Below are 12,901 nucleotides of genomic sequence, written 5' to 3'. Positions count from 1 at the left end.
AGAAAATCTCTTATAATCATAGAGAAGTACAGCACAGAAACAGCACCCCCTCAGCCAGTCTAGTCCATGCCAAAATCATTTAAACTGCCTACTCCCATTGTCTCCCAACTTCAGGGTCATGGGGAAAGAATGGGGTGTTGGGGTCATTATAGCATCAATGGGACAAATATCCATAAGGCTGTAAGACCATAAGACCAGCTCCTCTGCCATAAGAATTTTAACATTCTTGAGCTTTCTATTGTAGAAATTTTTCCAACTAAGACTGAACCAGTTCAAATCTGTTTGCACCTCATTTGGGGGTCACTCAGTGGAGTGACAACTTTGATTGTTGCATTCCCTTGACCTTCACTCCCAAGTGAAGACACTTACCCTATCTCTATAACTATGCCTTGGCAAAGATTTGTGCAATGGGCCTTTGTAATTCACACTGCTCAGTCCCAACGGGGGTCTGAGCAATTCCAGCTAGACCAAGTCTTCATGAATTAAACACTGCAAAATATTTATTGTCAGTTCTTGGCTCCTTTTTAAACATATAAAAATAACACTGGCATTAATTTCCTTGACATTTAAACCCTCTTTTATGGCTCCCATTTTCATTATTATTGAGAAAAATCCTTGGATAAGTCACCATGCAGTGATTTAAAAGGCAAGTAATACAGATTGTGCACTTTAGGCTGTGTTGCAACCTCAGGCTGGCCTGATACCTGGAGATTTCTTTATGTGGTTAGCTGCATCCAGTCACCTTTTTCCAGATCAGCAAAATCTGAGCTTATTTCTAATATTTGCAGAACTAATTAAAAGGATCAAAAGGTAGGAAAGTGAAAATATTGATGTATTTGATAAAATATTACAGGTATTTTGGGATATGGGGTTAGTGAAGAAAATGACACTGAGGTAAAAGGTCAGCCTTTTCCGATGACAGAACAAGTATACGAGGCCAATTGGTCTCCTCCTGTTTCTGTTTTTTTATATTCTTATGAATATTCTATCAGTTACTTACAACGATGTCCATGCAATTAACTTTTGAATTCTCCAGTGTTGGTAACCTGAGCATTGATTGTGTCTTCACTGAGTGACCACCTGGTCACTCCTTCTATATCACTCGGTCATCAGTGAATTTTTTTCTTTTCTCCTCCCTAACACTCCAGTCCCCACTTGATATCCACCAAGTAAACCGGTCTCGAATAGCTTTTGAACATAGAACATTACACGCCCTTTGGTCCATGATATTGTGCTTTTAACCTACTCTGAGATAATTCTAACTGTTCCCTTCCTCTTAGCCTCCACCTTGCGTTCATCCATTTGGGAATGTCAGAGATATTCGCAGTTTGATGAGTATGGTGGTTCTGAATAAACCAGGATCCGTCAGTTCGCTGGTGGTCACCCATTTTTCCATTTCTTGCTGGTGGTTGGGTTATATTGGCTCCAACCACTTGATGGAATTGGTCTCTGTGGAGAGCCCAGTGGGAGTCAACTCCAGACACAAACTGAGAAGGGAAGAGCAGCTGCAGGTAAGTGAAAAGTCCCCAGGTGTCAGCAGTGAGCCCAGTGAGCTGAAAATGAGCAACAATTTAGGTAAGAAAGGAACGTTGGTGTCTTGTGGCGTGTGCTGGTTCTGAATCTTCTAATCTCAGGATTATCCTGGCCAAATGAAAATGGCCGATACTTATCAGGCAACCAAAGGCAGAGATTCTTCTAGAGTCATTTCTTTTCACACTCCTACTTGTTTGCCTTATTGCTCTACCGTCTACCTCAGCCTACTCTGTATCATTAGCAATCAACCTGAACACACAGTTCCACCTCAGCAGCAGCCTCCAGATCCTTTCATTATCTTCAGTTCATCAGATTGTTTTTTCAGCAATGTGGGGACACAATGGAGTACAGGTGCTGACAATTAAAGCAACACACAAAATGTTGGAGGGTCTCAGTGGCTCAACATCTATAAAGAGATGCAGCCTGACCTGTTGAGTTCCTCCAGTATTTTGTGTGTTGATCCTATTGCCATAAATTGGAAATGAAGATTGTTTTGCTTTCTGTCACACTAATTACCCCATTTCTAAACAACTGGCTCTATCCCACTCCTTGGCAATTAGTGTGTGTTAAACCTGGCTGTTCATGACCTTGTACAAATAAACTGCAAACATGGCAAGCGGCATCTTTGGAGGCAGAGGGATGGTCAATGTGCATTCGGAGTGAGAGTGTAGAAGGACAATGGTCAGTATAGATAGGTGAGAGGGAGGGGTGAGGCAGGTGTGATAGGTGTAACCAGGTGAGGGGGAGGAACTGATGGGTGGATAGAGCCAGGATGGGGGAGGGGGAGTGTCAGAGTCAGGAGACATTGGCTGGCATTAGGTAGGCAAGAAGAGAGAGAAAGCATTGGCTGGATGCCGCTAGGTGAGGGAGAGGAGGGTGAAAGTAGAGAGACAAGCTGGAAGGTGATTAGTGGGAATAACAGCAAGTACCAGAGGCTGGAATCTGGAATCTGATCAGTTAGGAAGGTGAGGGATGTTAGGCAGATGGAACCAGTTTGGGGAGGAAATAGGAGACTCCGGGAGTTAAGTGTGGGAGTGATAATCAGATTGACCCAGGTCAGGGAGGAGAAGGAAACCGCTCATGTTTTCAACGTCACCTTTAATTCTAAGGTGAGTTTGGACCTCACATCTGCACCCAGTGTGTCCAGCATTAAGATCACCCATTCTCCTTCCTGTAACTTTTCCCAACATTGTTCTTCGTCCCTGCAGGAGCTTCATCCATGTGTCTGTTAAATCAAGTCTTTGCCAATTTTCAATAAGCTCCCGCATTTTATTCTAAGTAAATTCGAGCAAAAACAACTCTCTTCTGTCCTTACCTCTCCACGTTCACCACGGCTGTATTCACCGGCCCCTAACAGCTCCATTAAACAATCCGGAAGTCTTCCTATCACCACCATTCTCTTAGTTCTCCATGGCTGCAGCCCTCTCTACCTGTGCAATCTCCTCCAGACCTGTAACACACTGCAGTATCTCATCTTTTCTCAGCTGCAAACTTAATCTCTCTGTGCACTGTGGAAGGACTGAGTTATGGAGAAAGGTTGAGCAGGTTGATATATTTTTCATTGGAGGACAGGAGAATGAGTGGTAAAGTATCAGGTTTGTGAGGGGCATAGATAGGGTGAATGTGCACAGACTTTTTCCCAAGATTGGGGAATCAAGAACCATGGGGCTTAGGTTTAAAGTGAGAGGGGAGAGATTTAATTGGAACCTGAGAGACAATTTTTCACCCAGAGAGTGGTTAACATGTGGATTGAGCATCAGAGGAAGTGGCTGAGGAGGAATATTAACAGGTACTTGCACAAGGACGTTGATAGGAAATTTGAAGACTAAAGATTAGCTTTATTTGCCATGTGTGAGACCCCCTGTTGGTTGGGAGCAATGTAGATGTTGCATCCAGCTGTCTATGTCATACACCAGCCAGTACACAAGCCAAGGCGGCACGATATGGGGAACAAGTTGGTGCCGATGTAACAGGCTCCCTCCCTCCACACAGCTGATGAATCCAAAGGAATGGCGGAGACTGATACAACAGTGACACAGTAGTTGTCAGTCAGCGTTGAACTTAACATAAGATTGCCTTAGGGACTCCAGCTCTTGATACTTCCCCATGAGTGGGTATAACCGCCAGGCAGTGGAAATTTGAGATCAGAGTTTTCCTTCTCCAAGGTGAACAGCAATCACAGCTGACGAGCCCCATCGCCATAATTGTTACATGTCCATTGAAACATACAGTGAAATACAAGCAACACACACAAAATGCTGGAGGAACTCAGCAGGCCAGGCAGCATCTACAGAAAAGAGCAGAGTCGACGTTTCAGGCCGAGAGCCCTCGGCAAGGCTGGAGAAAAAAGGTGATGAGTAGAGTGCTTGCTTCAAATCACTAACCCACTAGGGCTGACATAGTATGCCCACAACTTTTTAACCTTAACTTTAACTGTACATCTTTGGACTGCAGGAGGAAACCGGAGCACCCAGAGGAAAACAATGCAGTCACAGGGAGAATGTACAAACTCCTTACAAACAGTGGCGGGAATCGAAATCTGACCTGTAATCGCTGATACTGTAAAGTGATTGCGTTAACCGTTACACTACCATGCCACCCCAGCTGAGAGGGATTTGGGCCAAAGCGGGCACATATACCAAGCTTAGATGGGAATCTTGGTGGGCATGGACCAATTGGGCTGAATGCTGTTTGGCTTGATGATCATTACTGAGAACACCTGCAGCTCCAGAATTTTCTCCTTCAATCTTTCCATGTTTTTACCTCTATTTCAAAGTTCCTTAAATCTACTTACTTGACCAAACACTTTCTTAAACAAGAGAAAATCTGCAGATGATGGAAATCCAAAGCAACACACACAAAATGCTGGAGGAACTCAGCAGCATCAAGCAGCATCTATGAACAAACAGTCGACGTTTCAGGCCGAGATCCTTCTTCAGCATGGTGAGGTTTCGTATGATTACTTGAATGGAAGTGGCTTGTGGTGATTTCTAGTTAAAGTTATACGAACACAAGCTGGTGTTCTGATAAAGTGTCCCTTTCATAACACAAGGATTCCCAGCACTTCTGTGCTGCGGGTATTACACAGCGGCATGCTGGAATTTCTTCGAAGAGCGTTCCTCCTCCCTCTCCTATCTCCTGGCCATCTCCACTCGCAATGCCCTTCGCCCAGCTTGTTGAATAGCTTTCCCATATGTTACAAAGCAGCATCTGTTTTTCCTATATTCACTCTCCTTTGACTCATCTGACCAGCTACCAATGCATCTGAGACTCCCCTCCTCAGCTGAAGGGATCCAATACCTGAAATAAATGTAGTCACATTGGCTTTGTGTCAAGAACATCAGCTAGAATGTTCTTTTTCTTATTTATTTTTTTCTTGCTGTTGTCCTGAAAAAAAAATGTTGGCTCACAGCCTGGAGGAGTTTGCCAAAAGTAACAGTTTGGCAGATCCGCTGAAAGGGACTGTTCAGTGGTGCTGAATTGTAAAGGGTTTATTGAATATAATCTCCAAAATACTCATGCCTCAGGTGATAATACTTACTGTGATGACTCCATGCATCTACCAGACTTGTCAATGCGAAACGTGGGGCTTAAGCTGGCACACAGTCTAATTATCTCACTCCAACCACACTTTCCCATCATCTAGTGTTCCCAAGCAACTGTGTAGTGTAGATAAGGCCATTTCCTGATAACTAGAGCGGGTTTGCAGAAAGAAAGTTGTGCCCAGTTTTAAAAGGAGGTTTCTGCTCAGTGGAGCAGTGTTTTCAAACGATGATAAAATGTAATTGGCTCAGCTCAGGGCTCTTGATTTAACTGTGGTGACTTTTCTTTTTAAGGGAGGGATGACAGGAATGAAAAGTCCAGTAATGGAACAAAGAGATTAACATTCATATGGGCTCAGAATGCTGAACAGTCTGAACCCTCCAGTCGAGGTAACAGTTCTTTGGAGCTCCTCCAGAAAACAGTGGAATTCAATCCTGGGACCATTGTTACAAAAGCGAATTGAGGCAAAATCTTTTGAAAAATATATTGATAAACCTTTAAATATTCATGGTAAACATGTTGTGTACCAATAGTGGAAGCTCCTTTTCGTATATTGCATATATTACATAATGGAAAATCAAGTGCATTTCTCTGAAGGAAGGAGCACATTCCTTGGTTTGTGAAGTAGCCAAGATTCAGAAGCTTTGCATTTAAATTGTTAGTCAGATTGCTGGCATTTGGAAAAATGTGATCAGACCCCAGTCAGACATTTGGAATGGTGTTAACTGCTAGCAAGGGGAATAAATTTGAGGATTTAAGGAAATGGATGTGCTCACTCCTATCACTCATTGACTCATCAGGAAAAAGCCTTGAGAGAAAGACAAAACATGTCTGTGTAAGAGCCCGTGACACGATAGCCGCCTTATGGCGATTATAGATCAATATTCAAAAGGGATGACTATCAAAACCAGAAATATTGATGCTGAAAGTCTGAAATGAAAGCAGAAAATGATGAAATAAAAGGTGACGTGGTGGAGCAGCAGTTTGCGATGCTGCCCCAAAACTCCTGAGATCCCAGTTCGATCCTGACTGCTGGTCTATCTGTGCATGTTATCTCTGAGACCTTGTTCAAAGTTCAAAGTAATCTTATTATCAAAGTATGTATACATAATAAATTCATTATCAATCAGAACCAGGTTTATTATCACCGGAATGTCAATTTAGCAGCAGCAGATCAATGCAAAACATAATCTAGAAGAGAAAAAAAATAATAACTAAAATAAAAATTAATATATAATGATAAATAAACAAGTAAATCAATAACATATATTGAATAAAAAATTTTTAAATGTGCAAAAACAGAAATATTGTATATTTTTTAAAAAGTGAGGTAGTATCCGAGGATTCAATGTCCATTTAGGAATCGGATAGCAGAAGGGAAGAAGCTGTTTCTGAATCGCTTAGCGTGTGCCTTCAGGCTTCTGTACCTCCTACCTAATGGTAACAGTGAGAAAAGGGCATGCTCTGGGTGCAGGAGGTCCTTAATAATGGATGTTGCCTTTCTGAGACATCACTCCCTAAAGATGTCCTGGGTACTTTGTAGGCTAATGCCCAAGATGGAGCTGACTAGATTTACAACCTTCTGCAGCATCTTTCAGTCCTGTGCAGTAGCCCCTCCATACCAGACAGGATGCAGCCTGTCAGAATCCTCTCCACGGCATATCAATAGAAGTTTTTGAGTGTATTTGTTGACATGCCAAATCTCTTCAAACTCCTGATAAAGTATAGCCGCTGTCTTGCTTTCTTTATGACTACATCAATATGTTGGGGCCAGGTTAGATCCTCAGAGATTTTGACACCCAGAAACTTGAAGCTGCTCACTCTATCCACTTCTGACCCCTATCTGAGGATTGGTATGTGTTTCTTAGTCTTACCCTTCCTGAAGTCCACAATCAGCTCTTCAGTCTTACTGACGTTGAGTGCCAGGTTGTTGCTGTGGCACCACTCCACTAGTTGGCATATCTCACTCCCATACGTCTTCTTGTCACCACCTGAGATTCTACCAACAATGGTTGTATCGTCAGCAAATTTATAGAGGTTATTTTAGCTATGCCTAGTGACACAGTCATGTGTATAGAGAGAGTAGAGCAGTGGGCTAAGCACACACCCCTGAAGTGCACCGTTGTTGATCATCAGTGAGGAGGATGTGTTATTACCAATCTGCACAGATTGTGGTCTTCCGGTTAGGAAGTCGAGGATCCAATTGCAGAAGGAGGTACAGAGGCCCAGGTTCTGCAACTTCTCAGTCAGGATTGTAGGAATGATGGTATTAAATGCTGAGCCATAGTCGATGAACAGCATCCTTACGTAGGTGGTTGTATTGTCCAGGTGGTCTAAGGCCATGTGGAGAGCCATTGAGATTGCATCTGCCATTGACCTGTTGTGGCGATAGGCAAATTGCAATGGGTCCAGGTCCTTGCTGAGGCAGGAGTTCAGTCTAGTCATGACCAACCTCTCAAAGCATCTTATCACTGTTGATGTGAGTGCTACTGGGTGATAGTCATTAAGGCAGCTCACATTACCCTTCTTAGCCACTGGTATAATTGTTACCTTTTTGAAGCAAGTGGAAACTTCCGCTGTAGCAGTGAAAGGTTGAAAATGTCCTTGAATACTCCTGACAATTAGATAATAAGTAAATAAATTTATTTATTATAGTTAATATTATTCCTTTTCGTACTTTCATAGTTTACTGACTTTTTCACACTGGTTAAACATCCTAGTTGGTGTGGTCTTTCACTGATTCTATTGTACAATGTCCTGTGTATGTTACTCAAAATGGCTTCTTTGGTTTATTACAAGCAGGAATGCTTCTTTGTCGGATAAGTGTTTTTCTCGCCGTTGTTTCGCTTTAGAATGGCTGATATGGTAATTGTATTCATTTGTTAATCAATGGGGAATGTTATTGTGTCTTGTGATGCTGGGAACTTGGGGTAGGGGTTTTCGCGGGTTTTTTGGGAGAGGCCGAGGAAGACGCCGAGGAAGGTGGACGTGCGCTGGACTGCTCGTAAGACCACCGGGGTGGTCCCAGGTGCGACGACCGGATGGGTCGATTGGTTCGTTGATTGAGCTCCAACAAGTGCACGAAACAGACTGAACCTTGATAAGTTGGTGCCTTTTGTTTTTTTCCATATATATATATATTGTATTGCCTACTACTCTTTTAATTTTAGTAAACTCTTTAAAGTGTATTTCATAACGGTATTTGTTGTGGGTTTGATACTGTTGGCGGGCGCGAGGCATAAACTCGATTCTCACAGCACCTGCGTGTACGGGAGGTGGGTTGGTGAGTTGCTGGATCTCCGTTTCCCCTGGACATATACCAGCCTTTTGGGTAAGTGTTACATTTGTGGGGAGCTCGTCCCGGATTGGATTGTCAGGGGCTGTGGAATCGCGCAGGCAGCAGAGGAAGATGGACAGAGATGAGATTTTTTGTTGGTGCGAATTTGAAGGTGTACAGGTGCAGTACGCGTGCGTAGTGAGCGGAGTGGATTTTCGAGTTTCAGGAGACACGATAGTGCGGGGCTTAAGTTCAGTGAAGGGTTTTTGGCAGGTAGAATTGGTAGCTAGACGGTGTGGTAAAGAGGTAGAGTCTAGCTGGGTGTTGGTTCGTACGAGTGCTGAAGTCAGGACGGTGGAACTGGCAGCGATGGTCAGTGTACCGGGGGAGGAGGGGCTGTGGGGGCTGCACTCCTTCTACAAGGATGAGGCTGATGAGACATCGGGGGAGGAGCTAGAGCTAGAGGTGGACCCCAGAGAGGTGCCTGGCACTAGTAAAGGGAGGTGAGAGGAGGGAGTCGTGACTAAGCCCTACTCCTCAGGTAGGGTGGAAGCCTCAGAGCTGGCAGCCGCACTTAACTCCCTGGTGGGGGTGGCCGAGAGGCCACGGCTGAAGCTGGGGGTGTTCTCCGGAGCCAAGCCTACTCCGGATGGGGAGGTGGACTATGAGACTTGGATCGAGCATACGTCTTTGATGTTAGAGGAATGGCCAGGCTCGGAGGAGGAGAAGAGGCAGCGATTGGTGGGAAGTTTGAGGGGTTTAGCAGCCAAAACCGTCTGGGAGTTGAAAGCTGAGAAGCCTGGGGCCTCAGTGGAGGAATGTATAGAAGCTTTGGAGGGAGTGTTTGGGTTGTCAGGGGAACCCTGGCTGCTTTTAGCAGAGTTCCAACGTCTGGAACAATGGAGAGGGGAAAAGCTCTCCGAGTACATATTTAGGATGGAGGGGATGCTCTCGGGGCTGCGGCGCCGGGGGGTAGTGAAGGTGCCTGACGTGGCTAGCGTGAGAATGAGTCAGATATTCAGTGGCTCTCTGGAGGAGGACAAAGTGGCGTGGACTATCCGGCAGGCTTATAGGAAAGGTCCCCCTCCATCGTTCGGGCAACTGATTAGAGAGGTACGAGAGGAAGAGAGAGCGTTGGGGCGGAAAAGGGGCGCAGGCCTACGGGAGCGATCCTCAGCGATACAGGAAGTGGTGGCTGGGTGGAGGAATGACAACCCCCCGGGGAGTAGGGAACCCCCTTTGGAGGGGAGGGACAGGGGAGGTACCCACTCTCAGGGGCGATCAGTGCAGTGGATTGGGAGCGGGAGCCATCCTGGGAGAGGAGGGGTGGCAGGCAGCGTGTGCTTTAACTGTGGGAAAGAGGGGCATTTCAGGCGGGACTGTGGAAGGCCGAGGGTGTGCTATAGCTGTGGAGAGGAGGGACACTTTAAGTGGGATTGTGAGAGACAAGGAGTCCCGCGGAGGACAAGCCCCCCGCGACTAAAAAGGGAGAGGTGTTGGGAAACTTAGGAGAGGCTCAGTGAGGGAACGGACTGGAGCCTCTGGAGGAACACGTTCCCAGAGATCAGCCGGAAGACCTCCGGGTGCCCACGCCTCTATTCTGGATGGGCTGGTAGGACCCCGTGCCAGTGTGGGTCTACGGATAGAGGGAGTTTACGCAAAAGCCGTTCTTGATGCGGGATTGCAGGTGACCTTATTGTACCAGTCTTTCTACAATCAATATCTAAAGCATTTGCCCGTAACCCCATTTGACGCCCTGCAGATTTGGGGTGTGAGCGAGGGTGACTACCCGTACGATGGGTACCTATCGGTGAGATTGGAGTTCTCGGAGGGCGATGTGGGAGTGTCGGAAGCTATTGAGACGTTGGTGTTAGTGTGTCCTGACTCGGTGGAAACCAGTGGTGCTGCCCTCCTGGTGGGGACTAACTCCCCCGTTGTGCAACGGCTCCTGGAAGCTTGTAAGGAGAAAGGGGGGGAAGACTTTCTGGAGACCCTCTTGGTGCATCCAGTGTTTCGAGCAGTGTTCGAAGAAGGGGTTGCCTCCCAAGGGCTGGACCCGGAGTGTAAACGAGGGACGGTGTGGTGTACTCGGGCGAGGCCTAAGGTGATCCGATCCGCGGAGGTAGCACTCGTGATGGGGACCCCCAGATTTCCAGGAGTGCCGACGGGAGAAGCCCTGTTAGTAGACGCCCCAGAGGATCTTGAAGGGGAGACACGATTTCCGGCGGGGGCACTGGTGAGGCCCGAAGTGCAGAGACCAGGGGTGGTACATACAAGGCATATAGCTATAAGTGTCAGGAACACCACGGCAAAAGAAATCACCTTTAAGAGGGGAATGCCGTTGGCACATCTGTTCCCGGTGACGGTAATGTCTAGCGCACCAGTGAGGACCCGTAACGGGGAGGGATCGGAGCATCGAAGGGAGCTGACCGCTGAAGCCTTTAACTTCGGGGATTCCCCTGTGTCGCCGGAGTGGAAATACCGGCTAGTGGAGAAGATGCTGAAGATGGAAGCTGTTTTTTCTTGGGGCGAGTTTGATGTTGGCTGCGCCAAAAGCACTCGCCACACCATCCGGGTGACAGAGAACACCCCGTTCCGAGAGAGATCCCGGCGGCTGGCTCCGGCAGATGTTGAGGACGTACGACAGCACTTGTGCAGGTTGAAGGAAGCCAGAATCATAGCTGAGTCTCGAAGTCCTTATGCGTCCCCAATAGTGGTGGCATGGAAGAAGAATGGGAGAGTGCACATGTGTGTTGACTACAGGACGTTGAATCGGCGAACTGTCCCTGATCAATATACTGTCCCAAGAGTCGAGGATGTGTTGGCCTGCCTGAACGGTGTGAAGTGGTTCAGTGTGCTGGACTTAAGAAGTGGGTATTACCAGATCCCGATGAGTGCGGCCGATAAAGAGAAGACTGCTTTTATCTGCCCACTGGGGTTCTTTCAGTTTGAGTGAATACCCCAAGGCATATTGGGAGCCCCAGCTGCCTTCCAGAGGCTCATGGAGAGAACTGTGGGGGATATGAATCTGTTAGAGGTGCTGGTGTACCTGGACGATTTGATAGTGTTTGGATCGACTTTGGAGGAACATCAGGAGAGGCTGTTGAAGAAGGGTTGAAGCTTTCCCTGGACAAATGCCAGTTCTGCAAGTTGTCGGTTAACTACATTGGCCATATCATTTCGCCAGAGGGAGTGGCTACTGATCCAACCAAGATAGAGGCCGTGACCACCTGGCCGAGACCCCAGAAAGTGGGCGCTCTGCGCTCATTTTTGGGGTTCTGTGGGTATTACCGGTGATTTGTGAAAGGATACGCCAAAGTGTGTCACCCGTTGACTCAGCTGTTGTGTGGCTATCCCCCGGTGGGAAAGAAGAGGACGGGGAACCAGAGGCAGGACGCTGGAGGATACTGGAACCCGGCGGAACCTTTTGGCTCGAGATGGGATGATCAATGTGAAGAGGCTTTCCGATCTTTGAAAAGGGCACTGACCCAGGCCCCGGTGTTGGCTTTTGCCGATCCCCAGAAGCCATATGTGCTGCACACGGATGCCAGCCGAGAGGGTCTCGGGGCTGTTCTGTACAAGGAGCATGGCAAAGCATTGAGGCCGGTAGCCTTTGTCAGCCGAAGCTTGTCGCCGTCGGAGAGGAACTATCCCACTCACAAGTTGGAGTTCCTGGCGCTGACGTGGGCGGTGGTGGACAAGCTGGGCGATTACCTGTATGGAGCCAAGTTTGAGGTGAGAACGGATAACAATCCTCTTACTTATATTTTGACTTCGGCTAAGCTGGATGCCACAGGACATCGGTGGCTGGCGGCATTGTCGGTATATGATTTCAGCCTGAGGTACCGCCCCGGAAGCAAGAATGTCGATGCGGATGCGTTGTCTCGTCGGGAGCCGGAGGGAGCAGGAGAGGGACGAGGAGTGGGAGAGTGTCCCTGCCCCTGGAGTGAAGGCGATGTGTTAGTTTGCTATCACCGTGAAGGCTGAGGGAAGAGGGAGGCTGGAACGAGCTGTGGACCATTTGGGGGTTTTTGATGACGCCATACCCCTAGTTTACTATGACCTGACCGCACTGCGGACTAAACAGTTGCCGGAACTGAGTCGGGGGGAAGTGGCAACTGCTCAGCAAAATGACCCAGGCATTGGCACAGTGTGGAGAGCGGTCGAGACGGGGGATGGGGCGTTGGCTGAGAAGGCGAAACACCCATGCGTGCCTCTGTTGTTGAAGGAGTGGTCTCGGTTGAAGTTAAAGAACCAAATCTTGTACTGGGTAACGGCGCCTCCGGACCAACCCCGCAGTTGGCAACTGGTCCTGCCGGAGGAGTATCGCCAGGCTGTACTCCAGGCCTTACATGATGATTCTGGACACTTTGGGGTGGAAAAGACCTATGGATTACTCAAAGACCGGTTCTACTGGTCCCGGAAGAATATTGTAGGGGATGCTGTTGTTGCATCCGGAGGAAGACCCTGCCAGCGTCGGCGGCTCCACTGTCGCACTTGCAGAGTGCCGGACCTCTGGACCTGGTATGTATGGATTTTCTGTCGATT

This window comes from Hypanus sabinus, chromosome 17, assembly GCF_030144855.1.
Source record: "Hypanus sabinus isolate sHypSab1 chromosome 17, sHypSab1.hap1, whole genome shotgun sequence".
Taxonomy (NCBI): domain Eukaryota; kingdom Metazoa; phylum Chordata; class Chondrichthyes; order Myliobatiformes; family Dasyatidae; genus Hypanus; species Hypanus sabinus.
Note: the sequence above shows the minus strand (reverse complement) of the source record.